Source organism: Schistocerca americana, chromosome X (genome assembly GCF_021461395.2).
Source record: "Schistocerca americana isolate TAMUIC-IGC-003095 chromosome X, iqSchAmer2.1, whole genome shotgun sequence".
NCBI classification, from domain to species: Eukaryota; Metazoa; Arthropoda; class Insecta; order Orthoptera; family Acrididae; genus Schistocerca; species Schistocerca americana.
In genome coordinates, this window is record NC_060130.1 from 528,905,912 (window position 1) to 528,919,889 (window position 13,978).

The window sequence follows — 13,978 nt, forward strand, 5'->3', positions numbered from 1 at the left end:
ACAGAGTTTCAGGGGTAGCATAAGGGAACAATTGACAGGAATGGGGGAAAGAAATACAGTAGAAGATGAATGGGCAGCTTTGAGGGATGAAGTAGCGAAGGCAGCAGAGGATCAAGTAGGTAAAAAGACGAGGGCTAGTAGAAATCCTTGGGTAACAGAAGATATATTGAATTTAATTGATGAAAGGAGAAAATATAAAAATGCAGTAAATGAAGCAGGCAAAAAGGAATACAAACGTCTCAAAAATGAGATCGACGGGAAAGGCAAAATGGCTAAGCAGGGATGGCTAGAGGACAAATGTAAGGATGTGGAGGCCTATCTCACTAGGGGTAAGACAGATACTGCCTACAGGAAAATTAAAGAGACCTTTGGAGAGAAGAGAACCACTTGTATGAATATCAAGAGCTCAGATGGAAACCCAGTTCTAAGCAAAGAAGGGAAAGCAGAAAGGTGGAAGGAGTATATAGAGGATCTATACAAGGGCGATGTACTTGAGGACAATATTATGGAAATGGAAGAGGATGTAGGTGAAGATGAAATGGGAGATATGATACTGCGTGAAGAGTTTGACAGAGGACTGAAAGACCTGAGTCGAAACAAGGCCCCCGGAGTAGACAACATTCCATTGGAACTACTGACGGACTTGGGAGAGCCAGTCCTGAAAAAACTCTAAGATCTGGTGAGCAAGATGTATGAAACAGGCGAAATACCCTCAGACTTCAAGAAGAATATAATAATTCCAATCCCAAAGAAAGCAGGAGTTGACAGATGTGAAAATTACCGAACTATCAGTTTAATAAGTCACAGCTGCAAAATGCTAACACGAATTCCTTACAGACGAATGGAAAAACTAGTAGAAGCCAACCTCGGGGAAGATCAGTTTGGAACACGTGAGGCAATACTGACCTTACGACTTATCTTAGAAGAAAGATTAAGGAAAGGCAAACCTACGTGTGTAGCATTTGTAGACTTAGAGAAAGCTTTTGACAATGTTGACTGAATAATCTCTTTCAAATTCTAAAGGTGGCAGGGGTAAAATACAGGGAGCGAAAGGCTATTTACAGTTTGTACAGAAACCAGGTAGCAGTTATAAGAGTCGAGGGACATGAAAGGAAGCAGTGGTTGGGAAGGTAGTAAGACAGGGTTGTAGCCTCTCCCCGATGTTATTCAATCTGTATATTGAGCAATCAGTAAAGGAAACAAACAAAAAATTCGGAGTAGATATTAAAATTCATGGAGAAGAAATAAAAACTTTGAGGTTCGCCGATGACATTGTAATTCTGTCAGAGACAGCAAAGGACTTGGAAGAGCAGTTGAAAGGAGGATATAAGATGAACATCAACAAAAGCAAAACAAGGATAATGGAATGTAGTCTAATTAAGTCGGGTGATGCTGAGGGAATTAGATTAGGAAATGAGAAGCTTAAAGTAGTAAATGAGTTTTGCTATTTGGGGAGCAAAATAACTGATGATGGTCGAAGTAGAGAGGATATAAAATGTAGGCTGGCAATGGCAAGGAAAGCGTTTCTGATGAAGAGAAATTTGTTAACATCTAGTATTGATTTAAGTGTCAGGAAGTCATTTCTGAAAGTATTCGTATGGAGTGTAGCCATGTATGGAAGTGAAACATGGACGATAAATAGTTTGGACAAGAAGAGAATAGAAGCTTTCGAAATGTGGTGCTACAGAAGAATGCTGAAGATTAGATGGGTAGATCACATAACTAATGAGGAAGTATTGAATAGGATTGGGGAGAAGAGAAGTTTGTGGCACAACTTGACCAGAAGAAGGGACCGGTTGGTAGGACATGTTCTGAGGCATCAAGGGATCACCAATGTAATATTGCAGGGCAGCGTGGAGGGTAAAAATCGTAGAGGGAGACCAAGAGATGAATACACTAAGCAGATTCAGAAGGATGTAGGTTGCAGTAGGTACTGGGAGATGAAAAAGCTTGCACAGGATAGAGTAGCATGGAGAGCTGCATCAAACCAGTCTCAGGACTGAAGACCACAACAACAACATCACTAACGTCGATTCGCAGTAGTATTCTGGAACATATACTGTGTTCGAACATTATGAGTTACCCCGAAGAAAACAATTTGTTGACAAACAGTCAGCACTGAATCAGAATTAATGAGTGCTACTGACAGGTGAAGTCAGATTGATTCTATATTTTTAGATGTCCGTAAAGCTTTAGACAACATACATTACAAGCGACTTCTAATCAAATTGCGAACCTATGGACTTTCGCCTCAGTTGTGCAACTGGATGCGTGAATTCTTATATGAAAGGTCAAAGTTCTTAGTAATTGACTGAAACTGATCGAGTAAAATAGAATTAATATCTGGCGTTCGGCAAGAAAGTGTTATGGGCCATATGCTGTTCCTACTGAACATAAACGATTTCGGAGACAATCTGAATAGCATTCTTAGGTAGTTAGCAAATGATGCTGTCACTTTCCGTCCTGTAAGGTCGTGAGATGATAAAAAGAAATTAAAAAACCATTTAAGCAAGATATCTGTATGGTACGAAAACGGACAAACGGCTGTAAATCATGAAATGTGGGAAGTCATCCAGTGAGAACCAAAGATATCCGCTAAATTTCGGTTACATGATAAATCACACACATCCAAAGGTTAAAATTGCAGCTAAAAAAATGGCTCTGAGCACTATGGTACTTAACATCAGTGGCCATCAGTCCCCTAGAACTTAGAACTACTTAAACCTAACTAACCTAAGGACATCAGACACATCCATACCCTAGGCAGGATTCGAACCTACGACCCTAGCAGTCGCGCGGTAATTGCAGCTAAATTCCTAGGGATTTCTATTACGAATAACTTGAGTTGGAACGATCATATTCATAATGTTGAGCAGAAGAAGAAGGAAGAGATTAATGTTTAACTTCCCGTCGACGTCGGGGTCATTAGAGATGGAGCAGAATCTCGGATTAGGATAGGATAGACAAGGAGAGCGGCCATGCACTTTCGAACGAACCATCCCGGCATTTGCCTTAGGGAAATCACGGAAAACGTAAACCTAGATGGCCGGACGCTGGTTTGGACCGTCGCACAGTGGGGTATTTTTACTGAAATCTTAGCCAAAATAATGTTTCAAAGTTTTAATTGTTTAAATCACTCACATTCATTTTGAAGCTAATTATAACAACAAATACCCATAAATTACTTCATTTCCAACCTCATAGAGGCTATTGGGAGAACTCGGTGTGCATTTGTTAGTATGTATGGCCGCCTCCCTTTGTCTGCGCCGCTACAATCCACAATTATTGGTCTTCTAGCGCCATAATTTCATCCTAGGCGTATGAGATACCGTTAATTTACTGTGCAGCTTTAGGTGTCTATACAACGACACGAATATATCAATCAGAGCAGCGCAATGCCACGTCATGTTCATGAATATTTTATAAGTTGTTGATTCGGCATAATTTCTCGGAACAAATTTCAAAAATTTCCCTACCATTAATAATATTATCTATCAGGGTATTTTATTTAGTTTTTGCGTAAACATATATAGAGCACAATATTTTAATGCGTATATGTGCTTCTGGCAAAGTTGTTTCTGGATCAATTCCTGATCTTGTTTAGAAATAAGGTCATAATATTTTAGAAGAGACCGTATGATGATTGCTTTTAGGTATCTGTGTAACAGTATAATAGGAATAAGATGAGAGTAGCTTCTACAGTTTTGTAAAAATCACATGCATTTACAATTCTGAATGTGGCTCCTCGTTTGTAGATTAATAAGTATGAACAGGATGTTATGAACTTGTTTTCTGTAAAAAATTTATAAGTACAAAATTATTTTACTAGTACGTGTTTCAAATGCAGGAAGAAAATATTGGTTCTTTCTTTGAAAACGTTTAAGAAATTTAAAAACCATTGAAATAGATAACACTTTATTCAATTGCGGAAATCAGTAAACGTTTTAATTCATTTAGATTTCATGTGAATAGCTTCAGTCTGATTCTTCACAACTCATATCTTCGCATTTATCTTCAAATTCACCTTACTGGCCACTTTCTTCTTGGATTTTTTCAGGAGAACCAATATCTGACGTCTCTGGAAGATGTTCCAATGTATCACTGCTGTAAGGCATACTTCTTTTCATTTTTCTTTTCCTTGGGCTTCTGGTGTAAGGGTCGTCGCTAAGAAAAAGCCTGATCAAGACATCTCTGTCGTAAATATATCTGTTGGCCATTCTGGAAAAGTTTCTCAGATAAAGTCTAAAATACTTGTTTCTGACCTCAGCTGCTTCTTCTGACAATTGACCAATTGGTACAATAGCTTCTTTAATTACAGCTGCCCTGTGTATCAAAACTTTACACATTGTTGGGGTCGTGGGGAGCCAACTGTAAAGTTCCGCATACAGTCTTGATGTTTCTAAAGCATGTGCTTGAAACTTTTCTACATCAATATGATGCCCACTGCTAACTGCTCCCAGTATAACTTTGAACCTTATAATCAGTTCTACATCAACTCCAGCTATTTTTGAAGCAGTTTCAGGATCAGAAAAAAAGCGTCTGGCCGTGTTCCCATCATTTGTGTTTCCAAATTCCTCTTTGGAATGTCAACAAGTAGTCCCATTTCTTCCTGGAACATTCTTTAAATTTTTTTCTTCGTGTCAACTACAATTCGTTTCTCTCCTCTTCATCCCTTGCTTGCCACCTCCGAACTGGGATTTTGTATGATAGGTGTAGTGCTGACTCAAAGAATCGAATAAATGTGTGCAGAACTGACAGACCAAACTTCAGTGTGTCAGGGTTCTTAGGAACGCTTTTTTCTAATGTATTGAAATCTTTTGACGGAAGACCACAGATATAACGTCTTATTGTTGATGCTGTGCTTGTAGGAGCAAAATGGTTCAAATGGCTCTGAGCACTATGCGACTTAACTTCTGAGGTCATCAGTCGCCTAGAACTTAGAACTAATTAAACCTAACTAACCTAAGGACATCACACACATCCATGCCCGAGGCAGGATTCGAACCTGCGACCGTAGCGGTCACGCAGTTCCAGACTGAAGCGCCTTTAACCGCACGGCCACACCGGCCGGCTTTGTAGGAGCATTGCACACTTTTCCATCAACCACAGTCAGCAACAATGCGTGTTTAATTCTTAAAACACCTCCAGAAATTGGAACTTCTGTTTCGTTCAACACATTGATTTGCTCCTCAATGTACTGAATCTCCTCTTTTGCAACGTAAAATGTTTCATGTACGAGACCGATGTGTATTGGCCGACAGAATAATGAGAAGGATGGGGTTGGGTTTTGCCATATGGTTCTCTTTGTTTCATTAATGTTAGCAACTAGTTTAATAGTTACGCATTAACTGTGAAGAATATTTTCATCACAGTCACTGATGTTCTGATATTTTTGCTTAAACTGTGATTGCTGAGAGCCATCGCAACCAAATTTGGATATTAGTTCGAAGTTGTGATTTGCTTCTGAATCTAAGCCTTGTATGACTTCTTGTGAATACTCAAACAAACTCAATACAGAATGATCTAAAAGTCATTGCAATTTAATTTCACATAAAATTTCAGTGACGTTAATTGACTCTTCAGTTGTATAACACTGTCTTTTCGCGATTTCGACCAACTAGTAGCAAGGGTATATAGCTTTGTTTGCGCTCTGTATTACTTCATACTGCTTCCTGGTTAGTTCTGCATTAATAAAAATGGCCAGTGCTTCTTCAGGAGTAAATGTTATTATCTTCTTTTCTCCAGAAATTGAAATCTTTTTCTTCAGTTTTGTCGCCCTTGTTGAAATCTCTGCAACTGTTTTAATCATGTGAGCCACGTCAGTGCTTCCATCAGCTCTCTGACTCATAGTGGCAGCAAATGTTAACTCTTCATGAAAAGAAGATTGCCTTAGATCCTCAGTTTTCCTCCGCTCGCTCCTTTCACTTGACTTGCTGAAATCTTTTTGTGGCTTTACTGAAAATGCGAAAAAATATGTCTGTCTCTTCATGCTCACTGCTAACAAATCATGATTTTTCACTAAGAATCTCTCTTCTTCATTCTTTGCTAAGATCCATCTTCTCTCAAATTCAGATTTGAAATGACTCAGCGAACATTTTAACGAGCTTCTCTCGGAACTTAGGCGTCTTGTTACTTCAGCGACTCTATCTATCATTTTCTTCAACTTCCCATCGATTGATCTACTAGACAATACCTTAAACATTTCCTATAAAGCTCCTCTAGTAAATTCTTTTTCCATTTTATGAGGCTGAAATTTGAGATGAAAGTGACCTGTAGTTAGGCAGTAAATTTACATATCTTATCGAACGTATGTAGTGTCTAAAAAATAAAACGTGTGAATAATAGCATTGTAAATTTCAAAACAGAAAGAGCTAGTATTTGTTTTCCTGTCAGAGAACAGTCTTCAATCATTCTTTTATCCATTCGTATCTCTCAACTAAATAAACGGCCCATGAAACAAACCCCGAAATAATATTACCGAAAATAAAACTTATAATTGTCCACAGCTTGAAAAGAATAGAGACAACACGATACAATATAAACGTAAAAATAACAATAAGGAAACTGCAACTTACCGAACTTGACACTCACATATAACAGATAAAACATACACAACAAAATTGCCGTCCGTGACAGCTATGACAGCGCTGACAACAGTCACATAATGGCAGCTGAGAATGAAATGTTTTGGCTTGCGGTCGCTAGATGGCAGCACTGAGGACTGTAAATATGGACACTTCAGTTTTGTACAGCAGAAGTTTTATTATATCCCTTATCCTTGTGTTTCTATAATTTCTTCATGTGAAATACTTCAATTTCTATTTCTTTCCTTAAATAACTGAAAATTATCAATTAGAAAGTTTACTAAATGTATATCATTGATGTTTTGGAGGCTAAATTGAGACACTGAAGACACATATTTAGTTTCAAGGGCATTTCAATTCGTGAAACACATAAACGTCTTTAATTTCTCGAGAAGCCCAGCATAAACAGTATATTCTTTTTAAAAAGTCATATAAATTAGTAGGGGAAATTTCTGGAATTTTTTATTTCTGCAACCGTCTCTGAAGACTGTACCAATCATGACTACAGTTCAGTATTGGCTGGGCAGTGCTGGGCACATGTCAAAAATTGCTTTAGAAACAGAAGAAACTTGAGATAAGTGAGTCTACTGCCGTGCCCCTGGCGTTTTATTTCCGTGCTGAGTCTCAGCTGTTTCGTTTTGCCATTTTCGTTTCCACGTCAGCCCTAGTGCTGGCGTTATGAGAGCTGTCGGCTGTGCAGTTTGGCATGTGGATTGTGAAAGAGACTTTATGAGGGACTATCATTTTTACGGAAAAATCTAAATTTAGTAACGAAATGTAGGAACAAGCGATGACAAAAGATGTTATTAGTGACTAAACCAGACTTCATAGTGGAAGTTCTGGTCAAATGTCATGCCGTAAATTGTTCACACTCATGAGAACTTTCAGAATAGGAAAACAGTCACCCAAACATTTCAGATCATATGCATTAATTCTGTAGAGAAAATACGTAGTTGCAAACACACCGATCAGTGTGTAGAACACAGTAAATAGCGCCTTTCGGGTTTATTCTTTGTATCTTGTTTCCTTGCTATGTGGCAAATAACAACGAAAGTGATTTTTCTCGCCTGATAATTCTGACTGTTTCACTGTTGAAATAATTTTCATTCATAGATGTTTATCTATTTCCGTTCCTATTTATACCTCATATAAGTTGCTTCTTATCTGAAAACCAAAATACTTTTTACTTTCAGAGACTTCGTCCTCTTGTAGGAGAACACTGGTAGGAAAAACTACCTGGGTTTTCATTGCGGCAGGATCTTTTCATGGAATTTCCTGTCACCAGCTTTCTCCTCAGAGTGTGGAAATATTTTGTTGCCGCTCACTTACATAAGGAAGAGTAATCCCCATGATAATATAAGAGAAATCAAAGATGGCACAGAAAGATTTAAATATTCGTTTTCCCCACGAGCTATTCGAGAGTGGAACGGTACAGAGATAGCTTGAACGCGGTTCGATGAACCCTCTGACAGGCACTTAACTGTGAATTGCCGAGTAGTCATGTAGATGTAGATGTGGATAAATGACGCATGTCCCTCATTTGTATTATTTAAAATCGTACTTCACATGTATTAGAATTTTATTATTTTGTAACAGATTTTGTTCATAGTGTTTCCAGCGTCACTTTTCACAGGTGCTACTTAGTCAGATAAAAATAAGCAAGGTGTGTAGGTCCTACACTACCATAAAAAGACAATGAAAAAGCTATGCCTGGATAATTGTTAACAATTTGTCAAATCGTGGATCTGTTTTTGAAACAGAAACAACCAAATCGCTTTATAATTGAAGCCTGTTTCTCTTCTTAGTTTTTATATTCACCATTGAAGAGATCGTTAATTCAAGTCCGTAGGAAGTGGCGAATGGCACTAATAATTTCAAAGCGTCATTTCCCACCTGTAAATATTCTTCTTTTCTCTTCGTCCAGATGACGTCAATCTTTTGCGGATTAAATTCCATTTTAAGTATGCCGTCAGCAGCCAAATATGTAGGTGTTTCTTTCGTCTTCGTCCTCAGATCAGCCTTTTCTACTGATACACCCAAGAAACGATTAAGTAACCATATATTCCATTTGTCAGATACAGAGTTCATTTCGAGAAAGTTACTTAATAGTTTTTCTTCAAAATTATGGAAGCTCTGTGTCATGCAAGAAATGTGAGAACTTATCACCACCGACTGATCCATTGCTATTTATTCGAAAATTTTCTTAAGTGAAGAGAAAGATTCAAACGTCATATTTTGCAAAGATGTTACAAATGAAGTTTGGAGAGGAATTCTCTGATTTTATCCTTGGCCGTTATAATGTTTTCTTCTCTCCCTTGCAGGCTGTTGTTTAGAATATTTAGGCTATTAAGAAGGTCAGCGAGAAATGTTAATTTTAATAGGCAAACAGGGTCACAAATTAATCCAAATATCCAGATTTAGGATCCTGTAAGAAAACTAACAATTCAGCGTTTCGTTCCAGACCTTTTATCAATACCTTTCTTGTAGAAAGCGACCTGTCCTCTGTGTGGAAAAGGAGATTTTTCTGGACGGAACCCATGTCTTCACATATGATTCTATACAGTTGGGTTTGCAACGCTTTACCTTTCATAGATTTCACAACTTAGATCACCTCTTTAAACATAGCATTTGAGTCAGAAGGTAAAACCGTGGCTGCGAAAGCTCGTGGATGAAGAAAGCAATGTGTCCATAACCTTTTTGGCTTTGTTGATTTTAATTTCACAATGAGCCCAGCTATAGCTTTTGCAACATCACTACAAATGGCGATATACTTTTTCCAATCAATCTAGTACTTGCGACTGCTTTCAAAAATTGTGTTGTACAAACACTGAGCTATAGTGTTCGCAGGAACTGCTTTGCAAAATAAAATGTCTTCTACAACACTTTCGTTTGCTTCAGAGCGCACAAATACTATAAAATCAAGCAATATGAAAATCAGTATATTCGTCAAACTGCATAGCAAAATGTGGGCTCTTCTTTATTGTTTCGACAAACTGTTATCGGATCTCATCGACCATATCATTTATTCTGCGTTCAAAGGTAGTATCAGAGACTGGTACCCTTTCAGCTGTTTCGCCTCCTGCTTAAATAACGTAATTTCCGCCATATGCTGTGCTGCTCGAAAACTAAGATCATCGTCGTCTGTGTGCAGCTTCCCTGCTTTAGCGTCTCGGCATGCGACCTAGTAGCTAGCTAATAGTGCTATCTCGTTGACACTGGATACCTAAAATCAGATAAAAAACCGTTGTTAAATCAGAAAAACATATAAATGATCAGTAACATAACACCACATTTTTTCAACAAGTAACAAGGATATTTTATTATCAGAATCGTAGAAGTATGCTGCTGGTTATGAGTTTTCAGTTTCCTTTCAAGATATCTAGCGGTTTATCAGCTTCCTGGAATATTCACCTGAGTGCTAAAGCTAAAGCTTTGATGTTTTCATAGATTCACAAGACTATATTCCTCTGAAAATTACACAAAGAGGTTTACTATTCATGACAGTAAAACCCTACTTCAAACAGTTTTCGTGGTTGAGGATCTTTTTTTGATTCTGATTAGCCTCCGCCAGTACCACTTGCACCGGACGTGGAGGACTGCTCTCATCTTGCGAGAAATTTGTCCATTTTATGCCTGCTCGGAACGAAGAGCGAAGACAAAGTAATCGAGTTCGTACTCAATGGTGTACTGGAACATCTGATTGAAGTGAGCGAAAACGTGCGCCTCTGCAACCGCTGACCCCATCGAACCTCCATGCCTTCACCGCGGCAAGAATATAATTATCACCGCCAGCAGAGCGCCGTGACTACCTTGTACAGGGAACCTGATTTTTCGATCAGTGTAGCACCAATAGAAAGAATTGAATTCGTTGCCTTTGAAATCTCCGCCGTAGTTTAATTACGGTTCTGGGGGCGGTGCCCACATTTTATTTTATTTTATTTTTTTATTTGGAGAGGAGACGCAATTTTCAAAGGTTGAAAAACACTGATCTATACCGACTGTCACTCACTGTCCATCGTCTGTTTCTTGTATGTGTACAACATTGCTGTGCGTGAAACACCGCGCTATAACTGATCCACGGTTCCTGCTAGTGGCACAACCACAGATAACACATTCACCAAAAGATCTATTCCCACACACACTCCAACCAGTTTTCCTCTACAATACAGTGTTTTATCACATGAATTGATCCTTAGTGCTCTTGCACGCAGTTTAATCTATTCATCTTCAGGGAAAGATTGCAGCACTGCGTCGCAATCAAGAGTTTCTATTAGAGGGAACGGTGTTCCACTGAGTTCTACTGTGCGTAGTTCGAAGTCAGATCTGGCGAGACGCTTACAGAGGAAATCTGTCGCTCAGTAGCCATCATCCTTACGAGTCAAAACTTCCATACATCCCCTGAAATGTCCTGCTCCAACCTACAAACTTAACATCGCTGAACCTTGCGAATGCACGTCATTATCCCCTAAGCCACATAATTTGTATCGTGTAGGGTGTAACTGCCTCTTCGCTTGGGGTCCAAACTTACCACATACATAGTAACCCCTGTGCATAGTAGAACCTTGTGTTCTATTCCATCCACTGCGCTAATCGAGCTAACTTCCGCATCTACACATTTGCTGGTAGTGCTAAAATTAACTGGGAGTGCCGCTTGGCGGCCTTGTGCTCCCTTTTACAGCAAACGGCTGATTATTTCTTATTCGTACTTTCTTCTCACGCCTCTTATTAGAAGACCTCAGCTGTAAACAGTGGTAAGCACCATGCTTAGAGAAAGCACGCAATGGAATGTCAATAAAGTCTCATAAATAAGATATTGTATGAACATCCAATGTGACTTCTTTATCCAGATACGTTATTGATTTCACATTGATCTGCCTTTACGAAATATTTTTTAACTGGTAAATCCCATCCACAATACCGATCTTACAATTTCGTCAATTGGCACTTGACGTTGTCTACTTGCAAACAGGCTGCAATTAGCATGAGTCATCATTGACTTTCCACTGTTTACTTTCTGCGTGAATTAACGGGACGTTACAACGAAATACAAATTTAAAAAGCCTTTTTTCGTATAACACTTTTCTACTGAAATGGATCTGTAACTACGCATTTTGCGTATCAAGGCAATTTAGCAGCAAGAAATTCCTGAATATGCGTTGCTTATGTTCGTCACTTATACGTTCGAGAAGTTTTTTAATGTATTCATATTGTGCACTCATTTGTTCCTGGATACCTTCACGTTTCACCCTCTTGCTACCTTTTTGTCGGCGCCGCTGATCTTATGTATCAACTGTAAGGTCTAGCAGTACGCCAGGACCTGCTACATCTTCGAAAGGATGCATTTCTATGATGTTCCTGTGAACCTACAGAAATTCAGAGTTATAGCGTTAACATCCTCCACGTATCTCATAACAATTTCACGCACAAAAGCAAGATACATCGATCGATGGTTCATAGTACGTACTCATTAACACTGTCATACATATACAAAAAATAAAAATACACTTATCACAGTTCTTTCGTGGTATATAATTGAAGTAATAATGAACGTAAACAGGTAAATACATAACAGACTTTTGAACGTGTGAGGTTTTAAAAGTATTGATAAAGATGTAGGTAGTACTTTATAAAACAGTAACCCAAGCAACATTCTACAACCAGATTAGTAACACCTTCTCATGCACGTTTCCGTTCAGGAATGTATGCTGGACCTTTAACGAAGTCATATCTATCTACATCATCTTCCAATTCTTACAGCTCGTTCCTGATAAGCATTATCTTGACACGATTTCCACACACGCTCCGATTATAGCCGCCATGTTAATGACACTTACCACTGTTTATATGCACATATTCCGCCAAAGTCACCACTACCTGGAAACCAATTTCCGAGATACGGCTGCTATCCCTCCGATTATTGTGGAACTTCCATCTAATACGATATTGCAGTGCCTATGTTATTCCAAATTACGATGCACTGTTACAGGCACTCCGGCGACTACAGACGTTATGACATACATAAAATGTATTAGCAATTTCGAATATGGTCTATCATCAACTTTTTAATGGAATGATAACAATCAAAATTTGTGTTGGGTGTACCGCTTATCGCGAGCGCTCGCCTTACCATTTTGCTGTACGAGTACAACACACTGTCAGACCCAAACTCTGGTATTTCGTGCGCTGTGTGTCTACAACGTGTACCACGCATGCACGTCCGAAAGAACTTCGCATCGTAATTCGAAATAACACAGGCACTGCAGTAGAGTATTTATCCGCCGACACCGAGCAAGCGACTTTCAATAAAATTTCTGTTGGTCCATCATGGCCAGGAGACATTCGCTGGTAAGTAATTTTCAGTGTCAATAAAATTCACTAACAGCCATATACTTTAAGATATTTTATTTTATTCTGAAAGTAACCAATTTTGGTGTTTCATTTCGCTATAGTCAGGTCCCATACCATTCAAACAAACAAACTTGTCGTGTAGCACCATAAATCACTGGATATCGTGAATTTCAATCGTTATACAACGTGACAGCAACGTTACTGTTGGTGAATTTTATTGACATTGAAAAATCAAGCAAATTGTCTCACCCGTTCGGGAAAATACATCATGGATGTACGACTGTAGGCTGTAGACACGTGGGTGAAGAGGTATGGAGGTTTGGGTCTAGCCGTAAGTTGTGCTCGGATATCCAAATGATGAGGTAGTAGCTCACGATAAACGGAAAATTGGGGTTCGAGTACCGGTCCAGCGCAAATTTTCATTTTCTTCATTCCATTATACAACTTCATTCCATTATGCAGCTGATGGTAGTCCATATTCTCAACTGCGAATACATTTCATTTTTTTCTAGTGATAGGACTAAAGCACATCACTTACTATGTTTTGTGTGAAGTAACTCATTTTTCCATCCAGTATCACGTATCACTGTTTGCAGTCGAGTTCTTCATTTCGCTTACAGTCCCGTTCTAGATATGCTCATTCCCATACCAATTACACTGTGGTTAACGACAATCTCGCTGTATGTGGCCCAAAGTTGTCAGCGGAAAATCTGCTTTTCTGCTCCCAGACATGGGGTATCGTATCTATTTCTTCACAAGACGTTGCAGTGCATATAGCTACAATTAAGTCCTTAGGAAATTTAGAGCGTACTTTTCTCGACACCTTGGGTGGTAATCAGTGTAAAAGAATGTCTAACGCCATTTGCTAACTGCGGAGGGGTTGTATTCATATCATCATTCTCCGTTAACATAATGAGACTTCTTATTCTATTCACGAAAGTTCCTATGGATTTGTCCTGTTTTTGAGACACATCATTTGCTTGTTCCCGATAATACCTGCAGCTATTTCACCTACTGCACAATTTACTAAGGCTCTGTACCGTACT